General features: G+C 41.7%; 1 long non-coding RNA gene and 1 pseudogene across 1 annotated transcript; both read right to left on the reverse strand.

Moving 5' to 3' along the window:
• Positions 1 to 389: 389 nt before the first annotated feature.
• On the reverse strand, positions 390 to 3,858 carry LOC116923287 (annotated as a pseudogene).
• Positions 3,859 to 10,097: 6,239 nt separating this feature from the next.
• On the reverse strand, positions 10,098 to 11,683 carry LOC116935126. Its single transcript, XR_006646562.1, has 3 exons — positions 11,569 to 11,683; positions 11,278 to 11,482; positions 10,098 to 11,216 (listed from the first exon to the last, which is right to left on the reverse strand). It is a non-coding gene; the product is annotated as an uncharacterized LOC116935126 (long non-coding RNA).
• Between the last annotated feature and the right edge of the window lie 232 nt (positions 11,684 to 11,915).

The following is an 11,915-nucleotide window of genomic DNA, read 5'->3' on the forward strand; positions in this document are numbered from 1 at the left end:
ATTTCATCCCACACCAAACTACCATAACACATATTCTTTGGCTTTCCAGATAGAAATGTCTTAATTGAGGATAAAGCAAAACTATTGAGGCCAAATTTACACGGCATGCAGCTTAACAACCGACGAATAGTCTGTGGACTAGAGAGAGGGAGAATGTTGTTTGATCTTAAATGGTCGTATGTAGATTTACTCTTAATGCGGAGTAGCACGCATTCTAAGAGAAATTCAGGATCATGCCGCATAGACCGCGAGTTCTTAAGCTCTGCTTTTGTAAATATAGCTTTAATCACAATTAGTTCCTATGGATAAAAAAAATGAAAGATTAAAATGAAGGAAATAAAAACCATGAGATTCAATTGTTTGTATGAATAATGCCATAAACAATATATAGAGAAAAGAGTATATACCACAGTAGAAAGAAAAATAGTGATAATGTCAGTGGATTATTAAAAAGTAGGTGAAAAATTAGTAGGAATAGTCAAGACAGATCTGATCACATAATATTGGTTTTTCTTCTTGGTGGATAACTTTAGTAGTTTAAGTCAATACAAGGTATTAATACAAGTAGAGTAGGAATTCAGACAACTCTTACATCACAATTAAAATCACCAAATTCAGTATCATCGACTGTCTCATTGAAATGAAATAATACCTTAGGATTAAGGCTCGACCTTTTTTGTTGAAGGGCACTCTCACAAGCATTTGCAACGTCTTTTCTAACATTCTTGATTTCTTGTCTTAGGTCCTGGACACAAAGAACGATTAAAACAGTGTTTATAAATTAAAAACTGAAATTGGCTACCTTGATCAGTTTTCCTTTAAGTTGTATCTGTTTTCTTAATTTATGATTTTTACAAGTTGATTTCTTGGTTTGTTCAAGAAGTCTCTCTATATAAGTTGGCTGAGGTTACTTTCCAGTCACTAAGTTATTCAGGTGTTCGCATCTGTTGCAAGTAAAACCTTTTTGGAGAAGCCGAATGCAGAACTTTGACCGTCGTTCACCAAGCTGCTTGACTGTTGTTTTTTTTCTGACTGGGTGTTAGAACTCCCTTCCTAACCAGTTTGAAACCACCACAAATGTTTGCTAAATCGAAGCTAAACAAGACATCAGTGAGTTCCTCTACTGTGCTGAAGGATTTTGGTAGGAAATTAGGTGGTGGGATTAGAACACCCTTGACGGTATAAAACACTTCATCAGCAACAATTGTAATCATTTTGATGGGAATTGTGAATTCGTTAATAACGCCAAATCTAACGGCTGTTATTTTGCTGTAAACTGTGGGATCGTCCTCTTGGAGATGTTCATCAAAAGCACACCATGCCCATGCCTTAGGAAGCTTTGATTGTTTAGGATCAGAGATAATGTTGTTGACTGCTTCTATGATGGGTTGATCGACACATTCTAATGGATCCTGCATCTCAACATCAGCTGCTAACTCAGTTGTCTTGAGTGATTCTAGTGTCTCATGATGGTCAGGCGATTGAATTTGCTGAGGATTGTGGCCTGCCAACTCAGTTGTGTTGGGGGATTCTAGTGTCTCATAGCTGTCAGGCAATTGAATTGGCTGAGGATTGTCGGGCAAGTCAAGCTCCTTTTGCCACTGTTCAGCATCTATATTCCGTTTACGATTTCTCTTCTTTTCCTTTCCCTTTGTAAGCTTATCCGAGTCACTCCCTACGCACAGTGAAACAAATGCATAATTAATAATACTTCAAAATTATAGACAATACTGCTCACACTTACATAAATTTAGCGTAGGAATTGCTTGAGCTGCCAACCTTCAAATCTTCAGAGGAAATACTTGATCGAGAATGGTTTTCACTTTAATTAAATATTTCTCTTCAAAGTGGTTTGCACATACACAATCCTTTATTGTTAACTTTCTGTCAGATCTTGGAATAGTTTTCTGCCAGAGAATGAATTGTTTTTCGTCTCTTGGAATTCGAAATTGAGTTACTTTCACCTTATTTGAATACTACCCCTCAGAGCAGCATGCCACAAAGCACTTCTTAACCATTTTCATTACCACGATAAACGTAAATTAATTAAGTCAAATAAACTGAAAATGGAAATCAGAAAAAGGGAGCCATTCACTGACAACAAGCGTCACACACAACACAGTGCAAATCTATGCCTCTCTGACGCTCGCGTTCCAAGCGGAATTTCAGAGAACCTTCAAGGTCCCTACACCATTCTGACTGAAGAAAGGGATAGGGCGTTTGTCTACCTCTCCTAGTAGACTGTGATATTGTTATGACGAACTACATCCTCAAAGTCAGGTTGCTTTCTGACACCTTCTACATAACAAACCACACAAATAAATGTTGATAAACGTGTGAATAAACAAATATCAATAAGGGAAAATAACTTATACCAAGAATATATTTGATTAACAGCATGTCATGGCATCCTTTCTTCTGTTTGTTCTTTCTTTTTCTGCCAAGCCAGTTGACATCACCCAGAACTTTTTCAGATGCCACTGCAGCCAGTGCGCGTTCAACCGCATCTTTAAACCCGTTACCTCCAATTGACGATATCATGCCAACCTGGGGGGAGAGAAGAAATAAATGATTTTGTGAAGACCAAACAGTTATGTAAATTAATTCTCAAATTACTAATTGGCGTCTAATTTCTTCGTCCCCCAGTGAAATTTCATAACGTTCAAGTTCCGCCGTTGTCTGTAACGGTAGTCCTTGTACTTCAGTGATAGTAGGGTGGTAAATAGAACCATTTGGTCGGGCCAGATTTTTCAATTGCTCAAGATCTTTATTGTGTTGCAATTTATTTTCGACAACCATTTCAATACGCCGTAGAATTTTCTTCACATCTGAACCCCTAATACTGTCATTTGGCAGTTCCAAATTAGCCGAAGAGGACATACCTGAACCTCTGGTAGTCAAATGTTCTTGGGACATAAAAAATATTATATTACCAATACAACAATAATTGCTTATTTAATAAAAAATGTATACCGTTAACTCTCAGATTTCTTGATGCACCAGCACTCATAGGCAACATGGACATTTGCTGTTGAGGTTGCAAACGGTGAATTTCTGGTACCTGGCCACCTAAGCCTGATGACTCACTAGACGTAGAAATTCCAGTCAAAGTAACAGGACCTGAGCCAGATGAATGCCCAATAGGCACTGGATAGTAATAAATGCATCACTTGTATTTGTTAAAAATTATTTGAAAAGATTTCATAATACCTTGTGATGTTATCAAGGAAGACGGACCAGCAGTAGGATAACTTTGTACTAAGGACGAACCAACGCTGACGATGGACCAGTAATGGAATAATTCTGCACTGATGCAGGACCAGTTGTTGAATTTGACGACCGACCATCAACGCAATTACCCCGCACTGATTACGGGTCAGCGGTTGAATTAATCTGTACTGTTGATGGACCAGCAACGGAATAACTCTGCATTGACTGCAAACCCGAAATAGGACAACTTAGCGCTGATGACGGGCCAGCAGTGTGATAGCTTGGCACTGTTCACGGACCAGCGCCTGGAAAACTGTGCACTGACGACGGACCAGCAATTGCATAACTTTGTTGTTAGGAAAAAATTGCACCGAAATTGTTTTGAATTGAAGAACCTTCTGTAAAAGTAAAAAACAAATACATACAACTTACCAAGTAGAAATAACAGTAAACACTTACGCAATGAAGCAGGCAGGCTTGGAAGTTGTTCGTCCTCTTCTGAGTCACTAAATGAGCTATCTTCTTTTTCCGTCACTGCACCAACAATGGCAGAATGAAAACGTTTAGATAATAGTGGTGAATAGCATTCCCGTGGTCTTCTAACGCGGCTGCTTGTTTTTCTTCCACTGTGATCAATTTGCATTCCATGCAATTCGTTATCGGTGTTGAGGTCTGAATGCTGCTCGGCTCGACTCAAATCCTCTCGTGCATCATGACAATAATTACTCTTACTGATAATACCTGATAAGTAATTACTGATTTGAAGACACTTGACTCAGTTAAATTGTTGCTGATTCTCTAACTTTTATTCAGACTCTGACACAACTTATAATAGCGTCTGCTCTACCTGCTCTACCTAACAATTGCGAAGAAAGAACATTAACCGAGATCGGCCACCAAGAAGACGCTGAACACAGCACCCCTGGTGGCCTTACACATACTATAAATCAAAAATAGTGGGCTTGCGAACTAGTCGGCCCGACCTAGTTAATTGTCCGTCAGGTGGCGGGTCGTGATCCGCAACATCCTCCCCACCGGAATCGCGAGTCCTCCTCGGCGATTCCTTTTTCTTCTTGCGGCGGGGTTTCTTCTTAGGCGCGGATGCACCTCCTTGTTCTTGGCCAGCCTCGGCTTCTCTAGATCCGTCTACGGAAACATTGACGGGCGAATCCACGTCATGTTGAATTTCCAATGGATAAATGGTCTGGAGACCTCGTGTTGTTTCCTTTTCTGAACGAAGACGTAACTTTACAGCTCGTATCTTGCCGTCATAGCCGGGAATCAATTCCGTTATAATGGTCGTAGGCCACGAAACACGTTTGATATTTGGCTCCTTTAGCAGGACGATTTCGCCAACGCGGGGGATTCTAGTACCCTTTCCCTTGCGACAATGGAATCTTTTTAAGTCGGACAAGTAAGATTCTTGCCATAGCCTCCACCAAGTTAGAGCGTGTTCGCTACGTTGCTTATCTAAGTCGATCAGCTCGTTGCGGCTCATTGTGGTCAGCTCGGAAGTCTCCGTCGTGGCGCCAGGCTGTCTTCCAGTCAAAAGTCTTTGTGGAGATAGCACTTCATACGCTTGTGCGTCTCCGGAAACATATGTGAGAGGTCGTGAGTTCACGATTGCTTCAATTTCCACCAGGATGGTGTGAAGTTGATCGTAGCTCACCTTCATTTTCCCTAATACCTTGCGTAACGGCTCCTTTACCGAACGCACCATTCTCTCCCAAAACCCGCGCCACCAGGGTGCCAAGCTCGGAGAGAATTTCCACTCAATTCCCTTACTTGATAGCCAATTTGCTAAAGTAGGGTCTTCTGTTACAAGTTTAGCGGCGCATGTGAATGTTGATGCGTTATCGCTATAGATTGTCTTACAATCTTCTCTTCTGGACATCATTCTGCGTAGAGCGAGCATGAACGTTTTCGTGGTAAGGTCTGTCACGAGCTCAAGATGTACAGCTCTTGTGACGGCACAAGTGAATAAACACGCGTGCACCTTTTTTTCACCAACCCGAGTTTTCTCGACATCGTTCCCTTCCTTGTCTTTCTCAATCAAAAGGACCTCTTCCAAAACGTACATCGGCCCGAAATAATCAATTCCAATGATTTCGAATGGCTGTGCCTTCTTGGTACGATCCAAAGGCATGGAAGCGGCTTCTTCGTCGAAAGGGCGCGATTGAGCTCGTTGGCATTTTCCACAATGCTTGATGACACTCTTGATACGTTGTCGAGCACGAATAATCCAGAACCGATTACGGAGATAGGTTAATGTTGATTGAACACCGGTGTGTTTCCGTTTGACATGATGATGGTGGATCAGCAAGTCGACTATTCTCTCATTTGCAGGGAGAAGTATCGGCGGTTTAATAAGTAGGTCTCTTAAGGCTGGGCCTACTCTACCTGTCACTCGTATCAGTTGTTGTTTTTCGTCCCAAATTGGTCGTAATGTGTCGAGATCGCGTAGCAGTTTCTTGTTGAATTTTCCTTCTTTAAGGGATCCATAAATTTCTGGGAATGCTTTCTGTTGAATAGTCCTTAGAATGAAGTTCTCGGCGGTGCTGATTTCGCAGACAGAGAGGCAATGAATTTCTGCTACTCCGACTGTTTCTATTGCCTTACCGGGCGGTAAATTCTTCATGAGTCTGTACATCCAGGCTATTGTTCTCAGTAATCGCAGATAACTGCTTACTCTCAAAACCAGTGAATCCAACCAATCTGGCATGTTGAAAACTGCTAGAATTTGCATTCTCTGTTTGGATTTCGTTTTGACTTCCATTAATTGTAGGTCATCCGAAGTTGGGTTGTCTTGCTGAGGCCATTCAGACGATTCTTGTTTCAGCCAGGAGGTACCTCCCCACCAGGAAAAAGCCTCTGTCAACTTCTTGACGGAGCAACTTCGAGATGCGAAATCCGCTGGGTTGTCTTTTCCAGGACAGTGTTTCCAGTGTTCTGGTTTGAATCTCTTCTGAATTGTCTCTACTCTATTCCGTACGAATAGTTTCCATCGCCCTGGATCTCCTTTGATCCAACCTAACGCTGCCATAGAGTCAGTCCATAGTGTCACTTCCCACTTCACTTTGTCAATTGCGTTTACGATTCGTTCAGCTAAGACACTGCCGAGTTCGGCGCTAAGTAGTTCTAGCCTTGGTAGTGAAACTTCGTTTTTCGGGAGTGGTGCTGCCCTAGTTTTACAGCAAACAAGTCGGATGAATCCAGGATTTCTTGACTTGGCGTATGCTACAGCTCCGTACGCTTTTGTTGAAGCGTCGCAGAATACATGTAATTCTTGAATTACATCTGTCGGTGCTGTTGAGATCATGCGAGGTATTTGGATTCTGTCTATACCTTTCAAATCTTCCACTATAGCTCTGAATCGACTCTCCGTTTGTGAATTCACATTGTCATCCCATCCGATTTTTTCTTGCCACAATTCCTGGAAGAGTAGCTTGAACTGTAGTGTTATGGGTCCAATGAATCCAAGGGGGTCGAAAAGCTTGGTCGAGATTTTAGCAAACGATCTTTTTGTTAGCACTTTTACTTTTGCGGCTGCATCTACGATTACGTCAGACTTGAAATAGAAGCAATCTGTGCTGGTATTCCACCTCACTCCTAGTACCTTTTGTGGGTCTAAATTAAGACACGAGTACGAATCGGATGAGTCGTCTGTCAAATTGCTCTGTTGTAGATACTCTCGCAGCTGCGGGTCGTTAGTTACCCATTTTCTCAATTCCATCTTTGCCTCTGAAAAAAGTTTGAGTACCGTACCGATTACGGTCTTTGCTGCTTCTAATGTAGGCGCATTTGACAAGTAGTCGTCTACATATAGATGCCGTAACATTTGGCGACTGCTTACTGCTAGTTCGCCTTTGTATGACTCGAGGTGTTTCTTTAGGACGGTCCTGAGCACTGCCGGGCTACATGTTAGCCCAAATGGTAGTCTATTCCATTTGTAGGTCTGCAGCGTTCCTGGGACGTTTTCGTCAAAAGGAACCTTAACGCTTCCGCGTCCTCGTTTAGCAATTTTACCATTAAAAATGCTTGTCGGATATCAGCTGTCCAGGCAATTGGATTTAGCCTAAACGTCAGGATAACATCAAGAATGTCAGGATTCAGATTGGGTCCTTCTTCGAGACAGTCGTTGGCGCTGAATCCTGTTTTCGGCTTCGCAGAACCATTGAAAACAGGTCTCACTTTGCTGGTGATTTTGCCTTTACGGACAACTGGGTGATGGGGTAGAATCGTGTAGATACCCTTAAAATTGGTGTCTGCTTTAGAGATGAATCTAAGTTCTTTCAGTTTTCTGAACTCAGCTTCGTATGAAGTCTTCATCTCGTTATCCTTCTCCATCCTTTTCATCAGCGCTCTTGCCTGACCTTCTGCCATGGCGTCATTCTTGCTCATTCTTTGTTTGTTTCCATTCCATGGGAGCGGTGCGACATAATGTCCATCTTCGTCTTGTTTGATGGAGTCTGTATAAGATTTCCAGCGATCCGAAAGTGGCACATTTTCTAGTGGATCTAGACTTTCTAATTTCCACCACTTCGCAAAATCAATTTCATCGTTTCTGTTCGAATTCGGGCCTTGCATTGGGTATTGTGGTGTTCCTTCTTTTGCCTTTAGGAGGAAGCCGATCGCCGTAGTGGTGGAAATCGCAACTGTCTCATCCTGCCCAAGTAGTAACCAACCCAATTTGCTTTCGATGGCTCTAATTCCAGTCTTCGAAACGATCTGTTTTGAGCCTAGTACCTTCCAGACTTGATTGGCTCCAATGAAAATGTCTATTTGGCAAGGTCCTGCTGTCCCGCTCAAAATTCTATCATCAGCCAACTTGTAACCTTGGTTCCAGAGTTCACTGACGAATTCGGTCTTTGTCGATCCAGCAACCTTTCCTATTTCGGGTTGCTCAATCGCCTCTAAATCAATTGATTCGGCATCCGGAATTATCCCGCGTAGTCGTAACTTTCTTACACTTCGTTCCTTTTCTGGGTGTAGATGACCCACTGCCTGAAGTTTCAATTTGATTTTTCCCACTTCCTGAAGTCCTAGAGTTTGAGCGAGTTCGCTTCGAATCAGTGTTGCATTCGATCCTTGATCAATGTACGCTATAGCTTTGTGCCAACCGTTTGGCCCTTCCACTATAACAGTTGCTGTTTGGACGTACACGCCACCGAATAGGCGTGCTTCTATTGAGAGTGGAGCGTCATCTGCTGCCTTTAACATTGGGGACGCTGCTACCGTAGCTGTCACTGTTTTCGCCCGAACTGTCTGATTACAGATGGCTGTATGGTGACCCTTGCCACATTTGGCGCAATTGCTTGTCTTCCAACAGGCTCTCACTTGGTGACTCTGTCCGAGGCACCTCCAACACCTTTTCTTCTTCCGAACTTGCTCTAGTTTCTTCTCTATTGCGACTTCGCATTTGTACGTGGGGTGTTTGTCTTTGCAGAACAAACATGGTCTTTTTATTGTTGTTGAGGTCTTCTCTTTTCGATCTTTCGGATGTATTGTTGCAGTTCCTGTCACTGCTAATTCCGCTGCCGTTGGTGTGGATGCAAATGTAACTCGATTTGCTTTTTCAGTAGCCTCTTGCTTAGGTTTTTTCTTCTCGTTCTTTTCAGTCGAGAACGCATATTCCCAATCTTCTGCTACACTGTCGATGAAGGTAAAGAGATCTTTTAACGTTTTACGGGATCTTCTTGTCTCCCCATGCCATCTTGAAACTAATTCAAGAGGTAGTTTTCTTGTAATTATCTCTGAAATTGCTTCATTTTGTGCAGAATTCTTTTCTAAGTCGCCAAGATTCAAGGCGTGACCCATTGCTCTGTCGTGCAACTTCCTCATTGCCTTGTAGTCTTCTACTCGATCTACCCTAGGCAATTCCGTAATTGCGATGTAGTGGTCTGCTCTTGCTGATCTCGGCCTGTTGTATCTCCCATTTAAAATGTCGATTGCCTTGGTGTAATTTTCTTCTGTTAAGTCCAGGTATGAAATTGCACCAGCAGCGTCTTCGCTCATGTGCATCTTCAATCTGCTGAATTTTTCGATGGGTCGTAGTGATGGATTTTCGTGGATAAGTGTTCGAAAAATCGCCCACCAATCTCTCCATTTGTTTGAATCCCCTTCAAATTTGGCTAATTCAATTCTTGGTAGCAGATGAGCAATGCTCATGATGTTTTGCTGTTGTTGCAGTGCAACTGTATTGGCTGCTTGTACACCTGTTGCTTGCGCAACGTTTCCTGCTGTTGCCGGAGTTGTCTCCTCTCCATCCAAATTTTCCGAATGTTCAGAGGGTTCTCTTTCCGAAGGTGCAGTTGGCCTTCTTCTTTTCCAATCGATAACCATTCTATGATGACGGTCTACAAACTCTTCGTGTTTGTCGACATATCTTGCTTGCATCTCGGCGTCTAGTTGGGGTATGACATTTCTATAATGCTTAAGAAGCCTTAGCGCTCTGTCATCAGCTAGTTCGTAAGCTGTTTCTGCTTCTTCCAACAAATTGTCTCTGCAAGCATCATCATAACTTTTCAAATTCTTGTGTAATTCCCTTTCCAATGTCTCTATTGTTAAGAGTGTTAAAGTCTGCGCCTGATGCTTTTTGTTTGCGGTCGCCATTGTTTGGAATTACACTGATTTCAGTAATCTACGAATTTGAGAATCGATCTTGTGGAAAAGGAAATTAAAGTTGTTCAAGGCAGTATTTTAAATTTTGAGAAAGCAACAAGAAAATATGCTTGTTGAAAACCAGTCTATTGACGTATTCGTCGAGTTACAATTTGTCACCACTAGATGGCTAAGATCTTAGTTTAACATAACACGAAGGGAACTTAAAACAAAAAAATGAAGCCTCTTCTTGAGCGAATTCGCTTAGGTTTTTCAAAACTCTCGTTCGTTGATGGACAAGATGAATTCCTCAGATGTGGTCGAACCGCTTCCTTCACTTTCTCCTTTCACTGTCTCCTCTACTTCACTTTCTTCTTGAATGATAGTCTCAGAATCGTTTGTTCTGATCGAGAAATTCGTCTCCACTTCAGTGATGTCTTCTGTACCTTCTGCACCGAATTCTTGTTCAATAACCTCAGCCTGTCTTCTTCTTTCGTTTTCGAGAAGGCTGCGAACGACCACGTTCCTGGTTGCTACAGATGTTGACTGCTCTGCAACGGTAGATTGACCACGCGACCTCGGATGGCTTCTAGGTCCTTGGTACCCGTAAAACCTTGCAATCGGAGTGCTTCCGTAGTCTGGTGCACGTGGTGTTGGGTGCTGGAGCACAGCTGGCAAGGGAATCTCTGGATGAATTTGTTCTCTTGGCGTTGGCTCACGAGTCGGTAATCCTCTCAGGAAGTTTAGGTATCTTGACTTAACACACTAACTTAGAACTATCTTGTAACTTAGATTACAGTGATACGCTGAGATGTTTCCTGACTAATTGGAGTTCTTCTCGGGTACATCCCTGGAGTGGCTGAATTCAGCTTTTAGACTAACTTCTTTCAAAAAGGGAGTGATAGTTAGGACGACAATACTTAAATAAGTGTAAATTATCAAGTATATTAAAACTAATGCTTACGTAAAGTGCTCAACACTCTTTCTTTGACACGACTGTAGCGTGACTTGACCTATTAGCAGTGTTACTTAATCGAGTTGCACAGAATTCTGTTTAAAAACTAGTTAGTTTCGAAGGACCATTGACAATAATTACTCTTACTGATAATACCTGATAAGTAATTACTGATTTGAAGACACTTGACTCAGGTAAATTGTTGCTGATTCTCTAACTTTTATTCAGACTCTGACACAACTTATAATAGCGTCTGCTCTACCTTGTTGAACAATTGCGAAGAAAGAACATTAACCGAGATCGGCCACCAAGAAGACGCTGAACACAGCACCCCTGGCGGCCTTACACATACTATAAATCAAAAATAGTGGGCTTGCGAACTAGTCGGCCCGACCTAGTTAATTGTCCGTCAGGTGGCGGGTCGTGATCCGCAACACATCATTATAGGTGCCTAAAGAAAATAAATTATGAAAATCGTTAAATTTAAGTTAGAGCTATCAAATGAAACTTACAGTATGATTTTCTTAGTAGCATATAAAAACATGTCCAGTCTCGCTGAGGCTGATATTTGGCCTTGCACAACCTTTTTAACTCAGTCCCTTTAACTTGTGGGATCCAACACTGGGTTCTCTCCTCGTTCATCTAATTACTGGGTAAAATAATTACTCATTTCTTGGTTGCATCTATGAAATAATCTGCTATATGGAAATCCATATTCTAGAATACATAAAAATGAGCGTAAAATTTTTGTAATGCTTCAAGGTAGCTCATGAAAATAAACAAAATAGGCAAACATGGCTTACCGATTTTTCAATGTACAAAAGTCCGTGCGAATCCAACAATTTTCACGAGTGTATAAGATTTAAATGACATAACCGAACGACAAACGAACATGTGAGAAATGTGCAGACTTAAATCTGAAAGCGAGATAACAACGTTCATGATGTAAGAGGTTGTCAGTTTAGTTCGATATACCGTCGCGATCTTGACATTTAATTACTTAATTATGAATATATATATTCGTTTCAAACTGATATTTGTTTGTTTTCTATTACTGAATAAAAATGACAAAAGAAATGTTAAATATATATTCTGATGTTTAGGTGCTGGGTGTTTATCACCTGGCAACACCGAGTTGTCAAGTTAAGCA

The sequence above is a fragment of the Daphnia magna genome, linkage group LG5 (genome assembly GCF_020631705.1).
Source record: "Daphnia magna isolate NIES linkage group LG5, ASM2063170v1.1, whole genome shotgun sequence".
In the NCBI taxonomy this organism is placed as follows: domain Eukaryota; kingdom Metazoa; phylum Arthropoda; class Branchiopoda; order Diplostraca; family Daphniidae; genus Daphnia; species Daphnia magna.